The sequence below is a fragment of the Tenrec ecaudatus genome, chromosome 8 (assembly GCF_050624435.1).
Source record: "Tenrec ecaudatus isolate mTenEca1 chromosome 8, mTenEca1.hap1, whole genome shotgun sequence".
In the NCBI taxonomy this organism is placed as follows: domain Eukaryota; kingdom Metazoa; phylum Chordata; class Mammalia; order Afrosoricida; family Tenrecidae; genus Tenrec; species Tenrec ecaudatus.
The window spans coordinates 95,072,029-95,093,533 of record NC_134537.1 but is presented as its reverse complement, the minus strand read 5'-3'; the positions used below and the strand labels follow the sequence as shown (position 1 = coordinate 95,093,533).

The following is a 21,505-nucleotide window of genomic DNA, read 5'->3' as shown; positions in this document are numbered from 1 at the left end:
GAGGGAACCGTTCATGCTTTTCTCTGCTCTGTTTGCCTATCCCATGAAGTCCATTCAGATATACCTAGGACATTGGCTCGGAACCAATCACCACTACAGCAGCTCCTAAGAACAAGAGCCCAGGCCTTTGATGAAATACATTAAACCCTTTGTGTCGAAGTTGGTTGAACGTTTGGGCAATTTCACTGTAGCATCAGCATTTGGACCCCCCTGTCACCGCGCCAGAGAAAGAGGAGGCGTCTTGCTGCTGTAAAGGTTTACTGGCTTGGAAATCCCCAGGAGTGGTCCAGCTCTGTCTGACAGTGCTGCTGCAAGGCAGACTTGATGCCCAGGCCAGGGCCTGGTTGGGTGGACACGCTTTTTAAAGGCTTTGTCCATTTTGTGTTGAGTTCCCAGAGCATCATCTTATTTCCAGCTTGTTTCGCTGTGGAGTTTAGGTCTCAACTTGTGTCTGTTCTGTTTATTTTTAAGTGTCCAAATGATGCCTACATGCGTGTGTGTATGTCACAGCCATCTACCTTTCAACCAATGAAGCAACCTGGAGGACCATGCCCACGAGGATCCAGACGTTCCCTTTGAAGCCTCTCACATGTGTTTGCTGCGGGTCACAGTTTCTTCCCCTTCCTGTCCCCTCCCCACGCCCCCCTCAGGATAAACTGCTCTTCCAAACATTGTGTTAATCATTTCCTTGCTTTTTCTTGAGAGTTTAGCAAACTGTGCCCTCTAAATAATTCATTTTGTTGTGACAGGCTGTTGAAGTAGAGAATTTGACTGATACCTCAAGATACCCTAGATAGCGGTAACCAAAATAAGTTGGGAGAAATATGAAAACGCAGATTTTCAAAGGAAATATCCAACACCGGGTTTCTTAGCTCTTGAAAAATCCTCCTTCAGTCCAAGGGTATAAAAGGCATCGCTAGAGGAGTTGTAACAAGATTTGTTTGAAGAATTCTGTAAGGGGGGTTTGCTATGATCGCCTCTTCCTGAGCGATGGGGTCGGGGTCTGGGTGAGCCCCTCACCCCCCTTTCTCTAAGCTCGAGGAGAGGGCTTCAGGAAGGCCATGTGCAGAGCAGGCTGGCCCTGTGGCGTGCGGTGGTGGGAAGGGAAGACTGCTCTCTGATGGGGCCTGTTGGCTGTGAAGTGACAGGAGCGCTCAGCTTCCTTTGGGATCGAGCTGCCTCCCCAGCTGTGTGTGTGCCTTTCAAGGCCTAGATGCGGCTCACGAGGGAGGGCACTGAGAGCCGCTCAAACAGCTTGCCTGAGAGGCACACCCAGCAGAGGGCTGCGGCGTCATCTCAGGGCTGAATGGGTTTCAGTAAGAGAGGACTGTCACAGGCAGTGCTGGTCAGAGGCGCTCAGGTGGAGAACTCATGATGAACCCACGCAAAGCACCCGACAGAGAGGCTGGCTTCAGTATCTGCCCATCCAGAGGTTGTGGAACCATTTTTACTAAACACAAAACCAAACTCATTCGTTTCGAGTCAATGTCAACTCATAGCGACCCTATAGGACAGAGTAGAACTGGTCCTGTGGGGTTCCGAGACGGTAACTCTTTACAGGAGCAGGAAGTCTCTTTGTTCTCCCTCAGAGCGGCTGATAGTTATGAACCGCTAGCCCTGCAGTTAGCAGTCCAACACATCACCTACCGCACCACCAGGGTTCCTGTAAGTTTGCCTACAATATGAAAATGAAGTGAAGCACAAAGTAAAAGTCTGTTTCTCATTTACACGGAAGAGTCAGGAAATAGGCAGTTCAGGGATGGAATGGTGGCTGCCCAACGTTACCAGGAACAAAGCATCCCAGTTTCCTGTTCCTGAATCCCTGTGCGGTGGGCAGATCGAGCTGCTGTAGCTCCAGCCATCACACCGAGTTAGGCAGTGGGAGGAACAGAAGGACAGAAGAGCTCATCCCTGAGGGTATTTTCAGGCTATTCCGCACAACACATTTATTTACCGTATACCCTCGAGTATAAGCCCACCCGAATATCAGCCGAGGCACCTAATTTTACCACAAAAACTGCATTAAGAATGTGCTGAAAAACTCGGCTGATAAACAATGGTATATCTCATTGGACAGAGTTCAATCCCAAGTCATTCCGATCTCTAAGAAAAAGCTGGGAAATGTGAGTTTATTGTTGAGTAGCCAAGGTATACGTTTCTCAAGTGACTTTTTCATATTTATGGTTAGCTTGATATCGTGCATTTATTGCTAGATTAGTACTCGGTATTTTTTGTTCATGTTATCGGGTTTTCCTTTTAAAAGTTTACACTGATTGTCACTAGTGTATGGGAATAAAGCTGGTTATTATCTTTTTGGTTGTTATCAATTGCCGTTGAGTCGTTTCCTGTTTACAGCGATCCCATGTACAACGGAAAGAGCGCAACACTGCCAGTGGTGTGCCAGCCTCCCGGTTGTGATGGTTGAGCCCATTGTTGCGGCCTCAGTGTCAACCCCTCTCGCCTCGGTTCTTGCCATCTTCCACGGGTCCTCGCTAGCCTTCCTGCTCAGTAGCACGTCTTCGCTGTGCATCTGGTACTGAACTTATATTTAGAAACATTTCTAAACTCTCTTCATTTAAATAATGTGTCAGTAGACATTTGGATTTTCTAAGCAGACAGTTATCAAGAAAGGACTGCTTTCTTCCTTTTTAGTCTGTATGATTGGAATATTTTTTCCTACTGTTCCTTCAGGATACTGCTGACTACAGATATGATTGTGGGCATCCTTGTATTGTATCTGATATTAAAAGAAATGCTTTCCATGGTGTTATGTTGTAGATTTTTTTGTAATGCCCCTTACTAAGCTAGGTTTGTGGCCTTTTATTTCTACTTGGCTAAAGTTCATTTGTTTTTAAAACCATGGTATTAAATTGAATCAAATGAATTATTTGCATCCATTGTGATAATTATATGTATTTTTCCTTTAATGTAATAATTTGGTGAATGTACATTAGATGTTTGAACATTAAACCAATCTTGTGTAATTGGAATAAACCCAACTTGATTGTGTTATTTTTAAGATTTTAAAATTTAGTTTGCCTTTTCTATTTTTTATTTATCTGTCATGCTAGAGGTTTTAAATTCTATTGATTTTTTTTAAGGAACCAAATGCTGCTTTGTTGATTCTTTCCATTGTATTTTTGCCTTCCATTTAAATTATTTCTGCTCGTACCTTTCTTATCTGTTCTTTGAGTTGATCCTGTTATATTTTCTCTGATTTTTTAGCTCCTTTGTTTTTAAGCTTTTAAAATAAATAGCATAAACATTTAGCTGTAGTCTATGAGTATCGCTAGCTAGTATTGTTCAGTTCTAACTAATGAATGAATTCTATTATGACTTTTGACATCCCTGGTGCTGTTGGATAAGCATTGGACTTCTAGCTGCAAGGTTGTCGGTTCAAACCTATCAGCTGCTCCATGGGAGAAATTTGAGGCTATTTGTTCCCATAGAGACCGACAGCCTTGGGAATCCTACAGTGGGTTGCACTGAGTTACAAATGACAATATGGCAGTGGCTTTTTGAAAGGATAGCTCTTCCTTTTAGTAATGACTTATTTAGAAATATTATTTTTTTAAATTCCAAATATATGAAGGTAAAGAATTTATCTTTTGGTATGGATTTTTTATTTACTTGTGATGTTGTGTGATAATGTGTACTTATCTGCATTTTGACCTCAATATTTGTTGAAACTTGCTTTATGGACTCTTGTTCAATTAGTTTTCCTAAATGTTCCAGGTGTTTTAGAAGGATATATATATATATATGTATGTATATAAACATATATAATCAGCTTTGGGGGTAGACTTCTGCATATGTCTATTGGATTAAGTTTGTTAATTGAGCTAAATTTTGGGGGGGATTGTTTCTGTATTCCAATTGGCTTGCTTGATTCATCAAGCATTATTGAGATCCACTTAACATTGGAAGTCACTCATTTTATTTATTTATTATTATTATTATTTTTTGGTTTTTATTTTATTTTTTAAAACATTTTATTAGGGGCTCATACAACTCTTATCACAATCCATACATATACATACATCAATTGTATAAAGCACATGTGCACATTCCCTGCCCCAATCATTCTCAAAGCATTTGCTCTCCACTTAAGCCCTTTGCATCAGGCCCCCCCTTTTTCCCCCTCCCTCCCCACTCCCCCTTCCCCCATGTGCCCTTGGTAATTTATACATTGTTATTTTGTTATATCACTCATTTTAATGGTGGATTTGATAATGTCCCCTCATAGTTCAGTGTTTGATTGATGCATTTCGGAGCTGTGTCATTAATTAATTAATTTTGTCTTAAAGTTTGTAAATTGAAAATCTGGATAAAATTCCTGTTGTTTTACATCCTATTTGGATGCCACCTTCCTTCTGGGATGTGCTTCTGTACTAAAATACACATTTGCCGGTTCTAGTTAACAGTTAGAAGTCAACATGCCTAGATTTGTTTACATGACAGTGGCCAGTCACTTTATCTCACTTTCCTTTTTGATAGATGGACAATGTTTTCTTGTTACTTAACGAGAATTTTCTAGATCCCTTTGATATAAAGCACTCCTATAGGGCACAGAAGGAAACTTTTTTTGTGGTTGTTAGATTTTGACTCTGTGCTCCCCATAACACCTGCCTAACCAGCCTACTCTGTATCAGGTGACTGGCACTCCTCAGAATTACACCCCCCCCCCCAATGTTCATAGAAAGGAGTGGGCGAGTAGTGAAATTGTGCAAGAGGACTGATTCACCACCTTTCAGTTACATGCTTTTCACGTAAGGGGTACTGGCCTCTGTTTTAACGTTTATGAGAGCTGATAACAAAACGTGTGTATGTGTGTGTATTCTTTAGTAATTAGGGTTCTCGTCAGAGAAAGTCTTCCTCTCTCATTTTAGGAAATGTGCTTAAAAATAAATACATACAACCCGACTCGCCATGCCGACTGTCAGCGTGAAGTGCCATCTGCTCTTTCAAGCTCTGGGCCGCACCTACACTGACGAAGAATTTGATGAACTGTGTTTTGAATTTGGCCTGGAACTTGATGAAATTACGTCTGAGAAGGAACTTATAAGCAAGGAGCAAGGTGATGACAAGGCAGCTGGGGCCTCTGGGGTTGTTCTCTACAAAACTGATGTCTCTGCTAATCGGTATGATCTTCTTGGTCTGGAGTGAGTGGTCGTAGGGCTTCCAGTCTTCAAGGAAAGTATGAAAGCACCAGCATATCAAAGGGTCATACCTCAAGGAGAAATCCAGAAATTGATCATCACAGAAGAGACAGCTAAAGGACACCCTTATGCTGTAGCAGCAATTCTCTGCAATGTCAAGTTCACTCCAGACTGGTGCAACAGCTTCATTGACCTCCAGGGGAACTACATCAGAATATTTGCAGGAAGCGCTCCTTGGTTGCTATAGGTAGTCATGATTTGGAGGCCTTATCAGGACCATTTACTTAGACTGCAGAGTGCCCTTCAGATATCAAATTCAAGTCTCTCAATCAGACCAAGGAGTATACAGCCTGTGAACTGATGAACATGTACAAGACTGATAATCACCTTAAACAATATTTATATATCATTGAACATAAGCCTCTGTACCCAGTTATCTATGATAGCAATGGGGTTGTCCTTTCAATGCCTCCAGTAATCAATGGGAACCATACCAAAACAATATTAAAGACTAGAAATGTATTTATTGAATGCCCAGGAACTGATTTTACTGAGGCAAAGATAGTCCTGGATATTATTGTCACCATGCTCAGTGAATATTGTGAGAATGCGTTTATAGTCGAAGCAGTTGAAGTAGATTATCCGAATGGGAAGTCACATATCTTTCCAGAGCTGGCCTACCTGAAGAAGATGCAGAGAGCTGATCTCATCAACAAAAAAGTTGGAATTAAAGAAACTCGAGAAAATCTTGCCAAGCTTCTGACCAGAATGTACTTAAAATCAGAAGTTATCGGTGATGGGCACCAGATAGAGCTAGAAATCCCTCCAACCCTAGCTGACATCACCCATGCCTGCACTATTATAGAAGATGCTGCGATCGCTGATGGATAGAACAGCATTCAGATGTCTCCTGAAACCCTACACCATGGCTAATCAGCTACTTCGTAACAAGCTCTCAGAACTCCAACGACACGACCTGGCGGCGGCTGGCTTCACCGAGGCATTCACGTTTGCCCAGTGCTCTCAGGCAGACATTGCTGATACTCTGGGTTGGCTACCTCCGCAACAAAAGCAGTCCACAGTGCGAGTCCTAAAACAGCCGCACTACCCTTCTCCCTGGTCTCCTGAAGACTATCGCCTGCAATCGGAAGACGCCTCTTCCGCCGAAGCTCTGAAATCTCCAACATCGTGGTGACAGATCCTAGTACAGGTGTAGGTGCCAGGAACCACAGGCACCTCTGTTCTGTGTATTACAGCCGGCGCGCTGGGTTTGAGGTTATCCATGGGCTGCTGGACAGGATCCTGCAGCTGCTCCAGGTGCCTCCTGGGGAGAAGAAGGGCGGCTGCGCCATCACAGCTTCAGGAGGCTCTGCCTTCTTCCCTGGGCGATGTGCCGAGATCTTTGCGCGGGGTCAGAGCGTCGGGAAGCTTGGCGTCCTCCATCCTGACGTCATCACCAAGTTAGAGCTGACCATGCCCTGCTCCTCCCTGGAAATCAGTACCGGGCTCTTTTGGTCAAGATGTGTGACACCCCAGCCCCCAGCCCCCACCCCGGGTCCTCCATTTCTGCGTTAATGTTGAATCAAGTAAAGACTCCTGTCTGGTGAAAAAATACACACATACATACATACATATATAAGTCTATATATATTTTAGGGACCGTGTAAGTCTCGGCGAGCAGCAGCCGTGCCATCGCCCACGTGGCCGTGCCCTCGCGGTCTGCGTGTGCCCTCGCCCCCCAGCCTCTCCTGGTCTTCGCTGCAGCCCTTAGGTGGGCGCCTTCCAAAGCCAGGGAGCTGAGCGCTTTTGTCGCATCTAACGCCGCATCTGCTCTGCTGGGAAAGAAAGTTATGAAATCTGGGAACAAATGGGCAGGCTTAAAATATAATGAAATTGTCATCTTTATTTGAATTGTCTTGTTAACTGTCATATAAATATAAAACAGCTAAAACGTTTTCCCCCCTTTTAAGAATGCTTGACTTGTAGTGCAAAAACTTAAAAAAATTATTTATCCCAGTTTTAACTTCATACGATAATTACAAGGTGTCTTGCCACGAGCTCTGTGGACACTGCTGGTTACTTAGTCCAAATTGTTCATGTCCTAGCTCTTTTCTTTCTCTCCGTGTAGAAGCTCCAAACAAGGTCCTTCTCGGGGGAATATTGCTTGTCAACAGAGGTGAGGAGAGAGAAGCTGAAGCCGGGGAAGGAGCCTGGGTGGACAGAGGGTTAAGTGTTGTTCAGTGTTTTCTATTTCCTCCCTTTTCTTTTCTCTGGTGGCGCAGTGGTTACCCATTGGACTGCTAACCACAGGATCAGCAGTTCAAAACCACCAGCTGCTCCTCTGGAGAAAGATGAAGCTTTCTATGCCCATAAAGAGTTACAGTCTCAGAAACCCACAGGGGCAGTTCTACGCTGTCCTTTTAGGGCTGCTAGGAGTTGGGATTGACTGGAGAGCGGTGAGTTGGCACAACAGTTAAGCACTCACCTGCTAACTGAATTGTTGCTGGTTTGAACCTGCACATTTGCGCCGGGGAAGAAAGACTTGGGGTTCTGCTTCCATAAAGATTCCAGCCTAGGGGAGCCCCAGCAGGTGCAGGAGATCACTGTAGATCAGCATCCACTTGAGGGCACCCAACAGCGACATATTTTCCAAGATGGATTTTAGATAGCTATATACTCAACTTGGGGAGAAAAAAAAAAAGAACGAGCCAACAGCAACAAAAATGAAGTTTCAGACTAGGACACAACTTTTGTTTATGGGCTGCCACATTGCAAGATATTATAGCAAGCACTTTTAAAATTTCATTAAAAACCTCATCCGTCGCCTTTTTTTGGGCAGTTTGCTCTAATGGATGAAGTCAAGTGTCCATAGAATCCTCCTTGTAGCGACGAGCGTGCCTGGTCTTACTGTGCTTCCCTTGACACTGCTTTGCACGCGCGCGCGCGTGTGTGTGTGTTTTACACAGGAACCTTGCATGAAGCTGGTCTGTTGCTGCCACTTTTCAAACATCATGTGCTCACTTTATGCCTGGGTGTCACAGTTGGGTAAGGCATACAATATTTCAAACTTTTCCATAACATTATTGCAGGTTGACATGCAATAAAACAACACTCATCTGCTCTGGGAAGCCAGATGGTTGCGGACTCACTTTCTTGCAGGGGTCTGTAATCGCCGCACCTGCGGCGTGTTGTTGCTGCTGGTGCCGTCGAGTCAGTTCAGACTCAGCAGCCCCACCTGCGACAGAACCAAACACCACCGTGTCCTGTACCATCCTCACACTTGTCCTTATGCTTGAGCCTGCAATCTGAGGGGGCCTCAAAAAGTGTGTGGAAAAATGGAATGGAAAGATAATGGAATGCTCTCATGAACTTTTTGAAGCCCCCTGAATTTCTGAAGTATGCCCGTATAATGCAAATATTTGTACCTTGAGCGGAAACGCAAAGTGGAGTGGTTAAAACTGTGGATTGAAAGGCTGGGAGATAACATCTTCAGGACCAATAATGAGAGTAGAGATACCAGGAGGGGAAGGGGAAGGCGGGGGGAGAAAGGGGAAACTGATTGCAAGGATCGACATATAACTCCCTCCCAGGGGGACGGACAACAGAAAAGTGGGTGAAGGGAGACAAAGATCGTGTAAGGCATGAAAAAAATCCACCAGCTGACTGCGCACCTGCTTCCTGAAGCCTTTGGAGCCTGTGGGGCAGTTCTACTTTGCCCTAAAGGGTCACTGCGAGCCAGAATCTGCTGATGGTGGCAATGGGTTGTTTTTGTCATACTCAACTGTGAGGTTGTTTTAGTTGCTTGTTTTTGAGCCACTGGTGGATTTGAACTGCTAGTATGTTTTATGGCAGCTGATAAAGTTAACCACACAGACATTTGTGGATCTTAAATTGGGGCAACTTGTTTTAGAAATGCTGATTAAAAACTCTTTAACTCCTCTACTTCAGGAAATTGAAAACGGTGCTTTTGGGTACAGATTTTTCTTGCTAACAAATACTCATCAATTACGGTAAGGGGAATGTAATTAACCATTATGTTTACTAATTCCCTGGAAAAAGGTGATTAATTCAGATGGCAATGTGCATTTATATTACTCAATTGTCTTAATTGGAGGATTTAGGATAGGTGGTATGAAAGGATTTCGCCTCTTTCTCTTATGATACCGTTACCTGTAATCAGAGGGACTTGCACGTCCCCTAAGTATATAAAAGCTGTGCTTGGAAGTACACCTCTCCCTCCTCCTGCTCTCTGCACAGACCTGGCTGCTGAGATCATGGCCGTCCTGGAGGTTTGGTTGTGAGTCAAAGCAAGTATCTGCTGCTTGTTGGTCAAGAACGAGCTCCTAACCAGAGCTTATTTTTACTACTACTTGTTTTGAGGTATTGTTTTTAGCTCGATGGCTGGAATTTTGTTATAGAAAAGTGACATGTTGAAAGCCATTCAAGTCTTTAAGTTGTGTTGTGTGTCACCAAGCCCCCATCTCGAGAGGCCTCACGGTTCCATTTTGTTCTGGAAGGCGTCCGCTTCCCCAAGCCCAGGTGTCATCAGCGCCACGCATCAGGGCGCTCTCCTGCCCTTTCTCCTGCTGGTATCTGCCTACAGCCCCAAGGGACTTGAGGTGTTTCCAGCTGTCCTGGTCCCATACAGAATCTCAGGGCAGTCAGGGCTGCTTTCAGCCAGAGAACTGCGGGCGCTGATAGGGTTCGTAAGTCTATTAGCCTGGGTGGACTAGAGAAACAAATCCAGGGAGACCCATATGTGTGTAAAAGAGAGTTTATAGCAAAGAGTAGTTATGTATTAAGAAAATATCCCAGCCCACTCCAGATCAAGTCCATAAGTCTGATATTAGCCCTTAAGTCTGATACCAATCCATAAATTCCTCTTTAGACTCATGCAACTCATGAAATGACACTGAATGCAGAAAGATCACAGGCCGTGGGTGGAAAGTTTTGTGGATCCAGTGGCGGTGGAAGCATCTCAGTGCTGATGTGGGTCGCCATGTGGCTCCTCCAGCTCCAGGGCTCTGACTGCCATCGGCATGACTCCATGTCGCTTGTCAACAGGAATATCTCGCAGGGAGACAAACAGAGAGTCTGTGTGTATCTGGCCTCCAGTGAGCTATTCATCTCCTTGGCACCTCAAAATGAGATCATCGAGCTGTGACCTGATTGACAGGCCGCACTCCACCCCTTCGCAAGTTCATACCACATTATGTAACTGCCACAGTAAGGAACGTGGCTAGTGGTGGTTGGCCCAGCTGGAAAGACGGTGAGAATGACAGGCACACGAGAATGCTGACTCACAGCCACCCCGTGTATGTCCGTGTGGAATGGTGCTGTAAACTTGTGACCGTGTGCTATGCACATTCTGGGGTCGGAATGATGATGTTTAAGAAGGCTACTCTTCTCATTGGATTTTATATTTAAAAAATTGGGTTGTTAGTGGCTGATTTTTCTGAAGTAGATAGCCAGACTTTTCTCCCAAAGTGGCCTTTGACCTCCAACCCTTTAGTCAAGCCAAGCATGTTAACCATTTGCAAACTCAAAGCTCCCACGTCAGTGATCGTGACAAATAAGTGGCAGTGCCTATTAGAGAACATTGGGGTGGGGGTGGGGAGGTTGAACAGTCTCCAGCATGATCGGGGCCCGTTTAGCACATGGGGGCCCTGCGGCCTGCAGGCTGGCTGGCTGTTCCTGCTGTCAGCTCACTCGGGACGCTGGGTGGATGGACCAGGTTTGGCTGCCAGGCAAGGTGCCACATCTGCAGTCCGGCACAGAAAGACAGGCTGCAGTCAGTTGAGAGCGGCGGCCTAGTTCTTCTAGCATGTGGGCTCCTTTTATACATCTCACTTCAGCTCATCCTTAAGTACACACACACACACATATATATATATATAGGATAAAATCCAATCAGAATAGCAGCGCACTTAAACACTGTAATTCCAAGCTCAGCATGCGCATAATACAAGTTTAACAATGCAGAACGTTTCGGGATATCTGGCACAAGCAGCTTCTCCATTAGCCACTTGATTGGAAATCCTCCAGCGTGCGAGTTCTCGCAGAGACACGTCTGTTTCCAACGATTGCTCCGTCTCCGCCTTCATAACCCTTTGCTCGGTTCCCAGCGTCCAGATTTGGGAAAGAGTGATGCTGGGTGTCTGAGGAAGGGAGTGTGATAGCTTTCAGTGTGCTCCGGGCTTGCTTCCTCATCCCCGCTCTGCCACAACCTATGCACATGCAAGCAGTTGACTGTAGACAAGGAATGTCTCAATGTCTCCTGGCCACTGTTGGTAAGCTTCGGCCGTGTTTACCTAGGCATTCTCCAGTCTGGTGGGCACCACTGGCAACCCTACCCTGCCGTCTCCTAGCTATACCCACAGAGGGGATGGCAGGTGGCGTCAGCATCTCAGTCCAGCTCATTTCCTGATTTCTCCCGCTTAATGCTTTTTTCTAGCCTCGTGTTGGAGGAACGAAAAATGATGCCATCTCACAAAAAGCAAAAACAAAACAACAACAACAAAAAAACCCTCACCTCTGTTAAGTCGTTTCCAACTCATAGGGCCCCTACAGGACAGGGTAGAATTGCCCCTAAGGGCTGCCAAGATAGGAACTGTGTATGGGAGCAGAAAGCCACATCTTTCTCCTGTGGAGGGGCTGGTGGTTTCAAACTGTTGACCTTGTGGTTAGCACCCAACTTGTAACCATGACACCCACGGAGCTCCTTTTAAGAGCCCAGGCTATCCAGTAAAGAGGGCAGGGGAGGGCACTTCTTCATGGGAGACCTTTCCCTCTAACTCTCCGAGCTCTTCATGGTAACTGCTATGGAGGGCCCAGGCCCATCCGAGGGAGCCCAGAGATCGCTCTGGGCAGGCGCTGGCTACTGTGAGGTGCAGGCACAGGCAAGGACATGGGGGTGGGGGGTGGGGTGGCATTCTTATCACCTTCTCACATATGCACTCTGAGTCTGTGCTTCGGAGGGCTCATTAGCACTGGCAGGTCAGAAGAATGACAGCGTTGGATTACATGGGAATGTTTTTTATTGTGCCTCGAAGGGCCTAGAGTTGAAAGGAACTCGGAAGTGTTTTCCTAAGAGCTCCCCTCTTGAAGCCCCTCCCTTCGCAGTCTCCTGGGGACAAGCCAGCTGGTGCTGACTCCTTGTGAGGATGGCAACCACACACTGCACAAGGCAGCCCTTCTGAGTCTGCATGACTCCGCTCCGTCCGAAAGTTTCCCACGTGCTCTCTGCAGCTTCCACTCACTGATCTGAAGTCCTGCTTGGTAGGAGGGCAGGAGTGAGCACCAACTGGCATATGCACACTGCCTGCACACTGCACAGAATCCCCTGCAAAAGAGTCAAGGAACAGATAAATACTAATAGAAGTGGGCAGAGGCGCCTTTGTCCCGTTAAAAAAATTATAGTGGAACATGCATAACAAAATATACCATTTCAGGATGCCACTCAGTTTTTATGCAAGTCCAGCAAATAATCCATCAGCTCCTTGAAACACTTTACACTTTATAAATTGAAACTTTTCTGCCAAGAAGTTTTCTTGTCGTCTGCTATAGTTCAAGTATTAATGTTTCTGTTGGTTCTGGCCCCTTGGACTTGGGAAAAAGCAGTGAGTCTTCTTCAAGAACATTCACAGCCAAGGACCAATGCAGAGTTCTGCTCCACTCCACGTTCCACCCCTGCACCCCCCCCATGGAGCCAGCCTTTTAATCGCTTATTACACAAAAGGTGTAATTTTCCATTTCAATAACCGAACAAGAGATAAGTGTTTCTTAAAAATCAAAACATCTTGTTGCCTTTGGCGGCACAGATGTTTAAATGACGGCTCCCCTGCTTTCTAGAGAAGACACCTTTGTTGTTGAGATGCGATGCTCATCTCTGACACCTTTGGCCATGAATTGTGGTGTCAGTTGTCTCCGGGGCTGTGTGACCCCCTACATGGCAGAACGAGTGATTGCGTGATGCTGCATCAGCCTCCTGCTTGTTGGTGTGCTGGAGTCCACTACTGTGGTGCCTGGTCAACCTCTGTCGTGGGATATTTCCCCTTTCCTTCTCCGACCTTCAACAGGACCTGCCCAAATGGCCTTTGTAAGCCTTTCCTGATGATGTACCCAAAGTGAGCCAGACCCTGTCTCACCATCCTTGCTTCTAAGGAACATCTAGATGTATTGTTTCTCAGGCTGATGTGCTTCCTCTTCTGGTATCTCACAGTATGTTCAGTATTTGTTCCTCATTCCACAACTGGAATGCATCTGTCCTTTGGTCTTCTATTTTCATTGTCCGGCTTTGGCTGGCATGTGAGGCTTTTGCAAAGACCAGGGCTGGGGCTCAGGAGCACCTAAGTCATCACATATTTTTGCTGACTCGATGTCCGTGAATAGTAGCAGTAATGAAATGTCAGAGGTCTTTGCAGCAGTTGGTCACTTTGTCCAAAGCACTATGTCCTCTGAGTTCTTTATGGCTCCTCCCATGGACATTGATAGTCTATATAAAATGGACATCGGTGGTCTATATAAAGTAGTTTTTTGTATTTTTGAGCCAGTATTAATAATACTTTTGGTGTATTCATTTAGTGATGGCTTCTGGGAGATACCTAAATGAGTACATTAGCAAATAGTTTGGAAGATGAATGCCCATTTAGATTTTTTTAACATAAATTAACCCATTGATTATAGGCCATAGATGTTTCAAATCATGGAGCTTCTACTGGTCTTTCAGTTCCTTCAGTCTTCTGAGGACAGAGTGTACTGTGTCAGGAGAGCGGGTAGTACAGGTCCAGCCTCTCCCTCCCCCCGCGCCCCTGCCCAGCTACTGTTCTCATGCAGAAACCACAGGCCAGATCCCCACGACGTGTCTCTTCATTTTGCCGCAGACGGAGCATGTGTGTTTGGTATGTTGGCTGATTTCAATTTTCTTCTCCATTTCCTGAGGGAGGTACCATAATGGGTCCTATATTTACCCACACCCTGACCTTCTTGGTGCATTTGGCCGTCTCACTGCAAACTAGCTGCAAGTCAGAACGGAAACATTCAGTTTCTGATGCTTGCTATTTTTATAATATGAATTACACTGCGCTCTAAAAGAGAGTGGTGGGGACCGTTTTTTATAAGAAGAAATCCCATCCATATACTCTTTAGTAATTAAAACTATTTTTATAATACAAACTATATTGTACTCTAAGAGAGAGTGGTGGAGAGACATCCTTTAAAAAATCATTTTATTGGGGGCTCATGCAACTCTTATCACAATCCATACCTCCATCTAGTGTGTCAAGCACATTTGTTGCCATCATCATTTTCAAAACATTTTCTTTCTATTTGAGCCCTTGGTATCAGCTCATTTCTCCTTCCCCCCTCCCTCACGAGCCCTTGAGAATTTATAAATGATGATTATTTTTCATGGGAGACATCTTTTATATGGAGAGATTCCATCCTATACTCTAGAAGTTCTCATGTTAGGTTTCTGTCAACATGAGGAAGGGTCTTTAGCGCGATCCATAAATAGTTAACTCCAATCACGAAAAACGTTGGCTACAAGGAGATCTTAGATGACAAGGGAAACAGCACATTGGGTTCTTTCTCTGGAGCATCAGAGTTCGGGAACAAGGTGGTCAGGAGCTTCAGCAATTACTACATATGTAGGAAAATGACTGCAGGAAGGAACGCCATACCCAGGGACAGTCGGCTGGGAGACTGTGACATGGTGTCATGAGCTCTGCTGTTCACCTATGAGGTTGAAATTCAGGAAATATTGTCAACCAGGATGCTCCTTGGCTTCCTCTTTGTTTCCAGCTGCTTTTGCAGTTGAATTGATAATCAAAACAGAACGACAGGTTGCCACTTCATGCACAATCATTGTCTTTGAACGTTTGGGTAAATTCTATAGCCAGCCTTTTGATGTTTCTGACTGCTCATATTTCCAGCCAAGAGTGGTTTTCCAAAACAAATAAACAAAACTCATTGCCACTGAGTGGATGCCGACTCATAGTGACTCTATAGAACTGGGAAGAACTGCCCTGTGAGTTCCTGTTTATGGGGGTAGAAAGCCCTGCCTTCCGCCCTCAGAGCAGCTGGTGGTTCTGAACTGCTGACCTTGCAGTTAGCAGCCCACCTTGGTTCCAACAGAAACCTTACAGTTTTCAGAATAGAGATCTGCTACAGCATGTTGGTGAGTCAGTGGTAGAATTTGCACCTTCTGTGCAGGAGACGCACACAGGATCTGTGGCCAGTGTACTTTATGCACAGTCACCTCCTGTCTGTCAGACGAAGCCAGAATGTTACTGAACGCGTTTCTGCAGAGCTTCCAGAGTAAACGCACTAAGAAGAACAGCCTGGTGATCTACATCAGAAAGCCAGCCATTGATGACCTCTAGTGGATCACAATGGTCTGCTCTGTAACTGACCACAGGGTCTGGTCAGGACTGGGTAGATTGTGTGTAGGATCCCTTAGGTTCTTGAAGACCACGAATCATTCACTCCCCTAGTTGTACATAGCCAAAGGCTATGTCGGTATTTATTTGAAAAAGATAAGACCTTTCTTGCAAAAGAAGTATATTTCAACCCACATGTAATTGTATTTGGTAAGCCATGTGTGACTGCTTTATATTGTCATCAGGTGCTCTGGGGACACAGTAGTTAAGCACCTGGCTTCTAAACCACCAGCTGCTCCATGGGAGAAAGGTGAGGCGATTCACTTCTATAAAGATGGTTGTTTTTCTTGTGAGGGGTCTTCCAGTGGGTTCTGACCCATAGCGGCCCTGTGCACAACAGAATGAAACACTGCGTAATTCCGCACCACCCTGACAATTCTTCCTACATTTGAGCCCATTGTTGCAGCTACTGTGTCAATCCATCTCCTGGCGGGCCTTCCTCTTTGTCACTGTCCCTCCATTATTTATTTATGTTTTTGGTGCAATTAAAAAAATCATTTTATTGGGGGCTCATACAACTCTTATCACAATCCATACATACAACAATTGTGTAAAGCACATCTGTACATTCTTTGCCCCCATCATTCTCAAAGCATTTGCTCTCCACTTAAGCCCCTGGCATCAGGTCTTCATTGTAACCCTCCTTTCCCCCACTCCCCTCCCTCATGAACCCTTGATAATTATAAATTATTATTATTTTGTCATGTCTTTCACTGTCCGACGTCTCCCTTCACTCACTTTTCTGTTGTGCGCCTCCCAGCGAGGAGGTTATATATACATCCTTATAATTGATTCCCCCTTTCTAACCCATTCTCCCTCCACTCTCTGGTATCACCACTCACACCACTGATCCTGAAGGGATCATCCACCCTGGATTCCCTGTGTTTCCAGTTCCTATCTGTACAGTGTACATCCTGTGTTCTAGGCAGATTTCTAAAGTAGAATTGGAATCATGATAGTGAGGGATGGGAGGGGGGAGGAAGCATTTAGGAACCAGAGGAAAGTTGTATGTTTCATCGTTGCTACATCACACCCTGACTGGCTCGTCTCCTCCCCGAGACGCTTCTGTAAGGGGATGTCCAGTGGCTTACAAATGGGCTTTGGTCTCCATGCTGTACTCCCCTCCTCATTCACTATGATAAGATTTTTTGTACTGATGATGCCTGATACCTGATCCCTTAGACACCTCGTGATCTCACAGGCTGGTGTGCTTCTTCCATGTGGGATTTGTTGCTTTTGAGCTAGATGGCCGCTTGTTTATCTTCAAGCCTTTACGATCCCAGACGCTATATCTTTTGATAGCCAGGCACCATCAGCTTTCTTTGCCACATTTGCTTACGCACCTGTTTGTCTTCAGTTATTGTATCATGGAGGTGCGCATACAATGATATGATTTTTTTGTTCTTTGATGCCTGATTTTAACTGAGCCCTTCGATACCTCGTGATCACACAGGCTGTTGTGTTTCTTCCATGTGGGCTTTGTTGCTTCTGAGCTAGATGGTCACTTGTTTACCTTCAAGCCTTTAAGACCCCAGACACTATCTTTTGCTTATTTACCCATTTTGTCTTTAGTGATTGTGTTGGGAAGGTGAGCATCATAGAATGCCAGTTTAATAGAACAAAGTATTGCATTGAGGGAGTACTTGAGTGGAGGCCCAATGACCATCTGCTACCTTAATACTAAACCTATAAATATATGCACATAGGTATATTTCCCCATCCTCATATATAAATATTTACATACGTACATGCCTTTATTTAGGTCTCTATAAATGCCCTTTGCCTCATAGCTCTTTCCTCTATTTCCTTTGACTTTCCTCTTGTCCCACTATCATGCTCAGTCTTCATTTGGGTTTCAGTAATTCCTCTTGGTTACATTACACTTGATCATGCCCTAACAGGCCTCCTACACCCTCCTCACCACCTATTTGGACCACTTGTTGTTCCCTTGTCCCTGGGTTTGTTAACACCACTACCTTTCCCCCCACCTCCCCTTCTCCCATGTCCCCTCAGAAATGTCAGTCCCATTGTTTTCTCCTCTAGATTGTTCATCTAGTCTATCTTATTTAGACAGACCTGCGGACATAATAACATGCACAAAAACAACACAAAACAAAACCAAGCAACAAAATAAAACAAAAGAACAACAACAGCAACAAGCCAATGACAACAAAACAAAAGTCAGCAACAAGAAAGGAAAGCTTGTAGTTCGTTCAAGAGCTGTTCCTTGGCCTTTAGGAGTGTTTTCCAGTCGAGTCTGTTGGAAAGCCCTGGCCCCAAAGTCTTTTAGGTATTCCCTGGGGACTTTGTTCCCCTTGTGGTTCTGTTGCACCCCCTTAGTGTTTTGCCTTGGTGTGGTTGGATCAGATTGGGTGGAACTCCCACACTGTGTCTCCAGTGTTGCCCCCTGTAGGGCTTATGGGTCAGTGAGGGATGTCGTGTCTCATAGTCGGGCTGGCTATGTGGTCTTCTCTGTGGATTGGCTGCTCTGAGTGGGAATATGGTCCTCAAGGCTTGGTGGCCCAGGATGTGCTCCACTCTCTTCTTCCCCCTTCATTTGCTTCTGTGTGCTCTGATCAGACATATCCATCTCCCGGTGCTGCAGATTCAGTGCTGTCCTCTGAAATAAATTCTTCTTGGGGGAGAAGCAGTTGTCCATGTCGTTGGGATTGGGGCCGGCCCATCAGACCTCTCCACTGGTTACCTACTCCACGCCAGCATGTTGCATTCACATCTTGGAGTACTGGGTTGAAGTCTGGTCTCTCCCTGTGGAGATATAAACAATACCCTCCCTTGGGTGGGTTAGTGCCCTCTGCCCCCACTACCCATTAAAACCTTTTTTCTTCCTTTCCCCACCTCCTTTGTAGTTGGCTACCACATGTTTCCCTGGATTTGGTCTGGCTCCTGCCATGCTACCTGGTCCTCACCCCAGGAATGTTTGTATACATTAGTTTTTTCCCTATGCCCCTTTTGCACTTTTTTAAAAGCTTACTTCAGCAGACTCATTGTACTTGTGCTTTTGTGCTTGGCTTACTTCTGCTAGCCTCAGTCTTTTAATGCCTGAGTTCAGGCCATTGATATTCAGGGTTATTATCTCCATGTCCAGACTCTGTGAAGTCATCTTATACCTTTTATATTGGGTGTTTTCCTACCTTCATTTCTTATTAGTGTGTTGTGTATGTGTGTGATTCTTGACTTCTATACATCCTTAAGCCAATGCTATCTTGGGGTCTGTTTTCTCTTTGTTGCACTCTGGGTGAGGTGGTTCTATGTGGCAATCTCTTGTTTATGCTTGGTGAGTGCTGTTCTTCTGCCTATACTGGGTTGGCAAGGATCTTTTGTAGGGCTGGGTTTCTTCTAACATATTCTTTGAGTTTTTCATTGTCTGGGAAGACTCTTGATAGATAATTTGGCTGGGTAGAGTATTCTTGGGTTTGCATTGTTTTCCTTCAATTTTTGGAATATGTTACTCCACTCGCTCCTCTTCTTCATAGTTTCTGCTGATAGGTCTGAGCATATTCTTATTTGGGAACATTTATATGTGATTGCTTGTTTTCCCTAGCTGCTCTCATGATGTTCTCCTTTTCCTCAAAGTTGGATAGTTTAACTATTATGTGCCTTGGTGATTTCTTCTTGGGGTTCAATCTAGCTGGTGTTCTTTCAGCCTCCTTAATGGTTGCCTGGTTTTCATTCATTAAACTGATGAATATTTCCTCCAAGAATTTTCTTACTATTGTTGCAGATGACTTCTTTGTTGTGTCTTCCTCTGGTAAGCCAATAATTCTCATGTTGTTTCTCTTCATAGCATCAGACATAGCTTTTCGATTTTCTTCAGCTTCTCTGATGATCTTCTTAGATTTTTGTTTGCGTTCATTAAGGTCTGCTTGGCTGTCCTCCAAGTCAATGATGTGGTTCTCTGCTTCCTCCAGTCAATTCTAGAGGTCCGTGTGTCTGCTACTGGTTTTGTTATCTTCTCCATAAGCTCTTGTATTTCCCTTTTTTTTCTGTATTGTTTCCCTCATATCCTGTATGACTCCAAGCAGCAATCTGAAAAATTTCTTTCTGTGCCAGCTCAATGTCTGCTTCTTTTATGCATGTCATTATATTCAGGACATCTTCTGCTATTGCCTTTTTTTTCTCTCCTGGCTTTTCATTGAGGTCGTTGGGGCTGATTGCTGTTTGTGATTTTCCAGGGAGTTGAAGAGCACTGGCTCTCTCTGGGAGGCTTGTAGGAATGCTTCTTTGAACTGCCTCCAGCTAATTTCACTATGGAATTCACCTACTACTTTATCCTCCTTTGGGTTCCCTCTCAGGGGAGTGCCCCAGAAGGCTGGTGGGTTGCCTGCTTTGGTGTAGAACACCATGAATGATGGGTGGAATTTCCCTGGCCAGGTAGATCATTGCAGTTTGGGCAGAGGTTCCTGCAGCAGCTTGGAACGTTGAAGAGTATTGGTCGAGCTTCCTTAGACCGTGTGAGGCATTATGGCAGGTGGGAGGAAGTTCCCTCAGTCACACGGGAAAACAGAGGAAAAATAGGAGCTTCCCCAGCCACACAAGCAGGAATTCCCCAGTAAGAAGTTGGGTGGAGTATCCCTGGGGGAGGTGGGCCTGGATTTTCCCAGCCTCTGGCTATGCTGCACAGGTAGCTCACCTAACTGGGTGGAGGAGGGGCAGGCACCCTAGGCTAAAGGGAGTTGTTTGGAGGTCAGCAGTGGAGTGTGAGAGAACAGGGAAGAGACAAAGAGGAGGGGAAAAAAAGTAAGCCCTCTGAAACTGTGGGGGGATAGAGAGAAGAGAGGGAAACAAAAGTAACAATGTAGCTGAGCCCCGATCCCTGCCCATGGGGCTGTAAGCATTTAATCCCTGTGGCAAACTGTGCCTGTGTTGAGATTAAGCCCCTGCACCTGCTCCAAATGGTCCCGGCTCTGGCCCAGACAGTGGCGGGGCTAAGGTCATGCCCTAGTTGGCCTACACTGTGGTAAGCCAAAAGCCCCCAGCCCCTCAAAACCTTGTGGATCTGTGCTTACTTATCTTTATGATGCTCCTCCTGGATCCAGTAGCATTGAATTTCCCTCTTAGTAACTCTCCTGGGCTAATTTCTGCATAGTCCCTCTGGTATGTGTTACTCAGTTGCCATCTTCTCGGAAGTATGTCCTTCCATTTTTACCAAGCATGATGTCCTTCTCCAGGAACTGGTCTCTCCTGCCAACGTGTCCAAAGTTCTTAAGACAAAGCCTCGCCTTCCTTTCTTCCTAGTAGCATTCCAGCTGTACTTCTTCCAAGATATTCATAGAAATTCCAGCCTTCACAAGCCTTGAGGGCAAATCTACTTTGTCCTATTGGTTTGCTATGAGTTGCGATGGACTCAATAGCAATGAGTTTTTAAAAAATTGTGATGAACAAACATCCTGTGGCATATTTTTTGAGAAGAAATAAAAATAAGAGGGAATTTGTGTTAATTGTCTTGGGAGGAAATATATTATTTTTGTGTTAATTATTATATTAATTATATTATTTATTTCTATTAATTTAAAAATTAAGTATAAGTTAAATACTTGCCCTGAGTATACTTGGTTGTTCATATGCCAGTTGTAACCTGTAGCTCATTAGAAATCAAGGTGATTTCCTACTAGGACCATGTTGCTTTAAATTCCTTTTGCTTCATCTTCTTGAAAAGCCCAAAGCAAAGGTCAGTGAGCTTAGTTTTCTGGGGCTGGAGAAAGGGTTAATCTCTGGCCCCCCTTCCGTAATAGAGCAGAACATATGTGAAAACATTCCAGAATTTTTGCTAGAGATTGTAAGAAAGTATTAAAACTTGATAAATGAATGAACAAGCCACCTTTTTAGGCTGCCGCAACATGCCTCTTCATGGGATGAATAGCACTTTATCCCACTGCTGCCTGAAGC

At 44.9% G+C, this 21,505-nt stretch overlaps 1 pseudogene; it reads left to right on the top strand.

Moving 5' to 3' along the window:
* Positions 1 to 4,923: 4,923 nt before the first annotated feature.
* LOC142454600 (phenylalanine--tRNA ligase beta subunit pseudogene) lies at positions 4,924 to 6,734 on the top strand (annotated as a pseudogene).
* Positions 6,735 to 21,505: the final 14,771 nt, after the last annotated feature.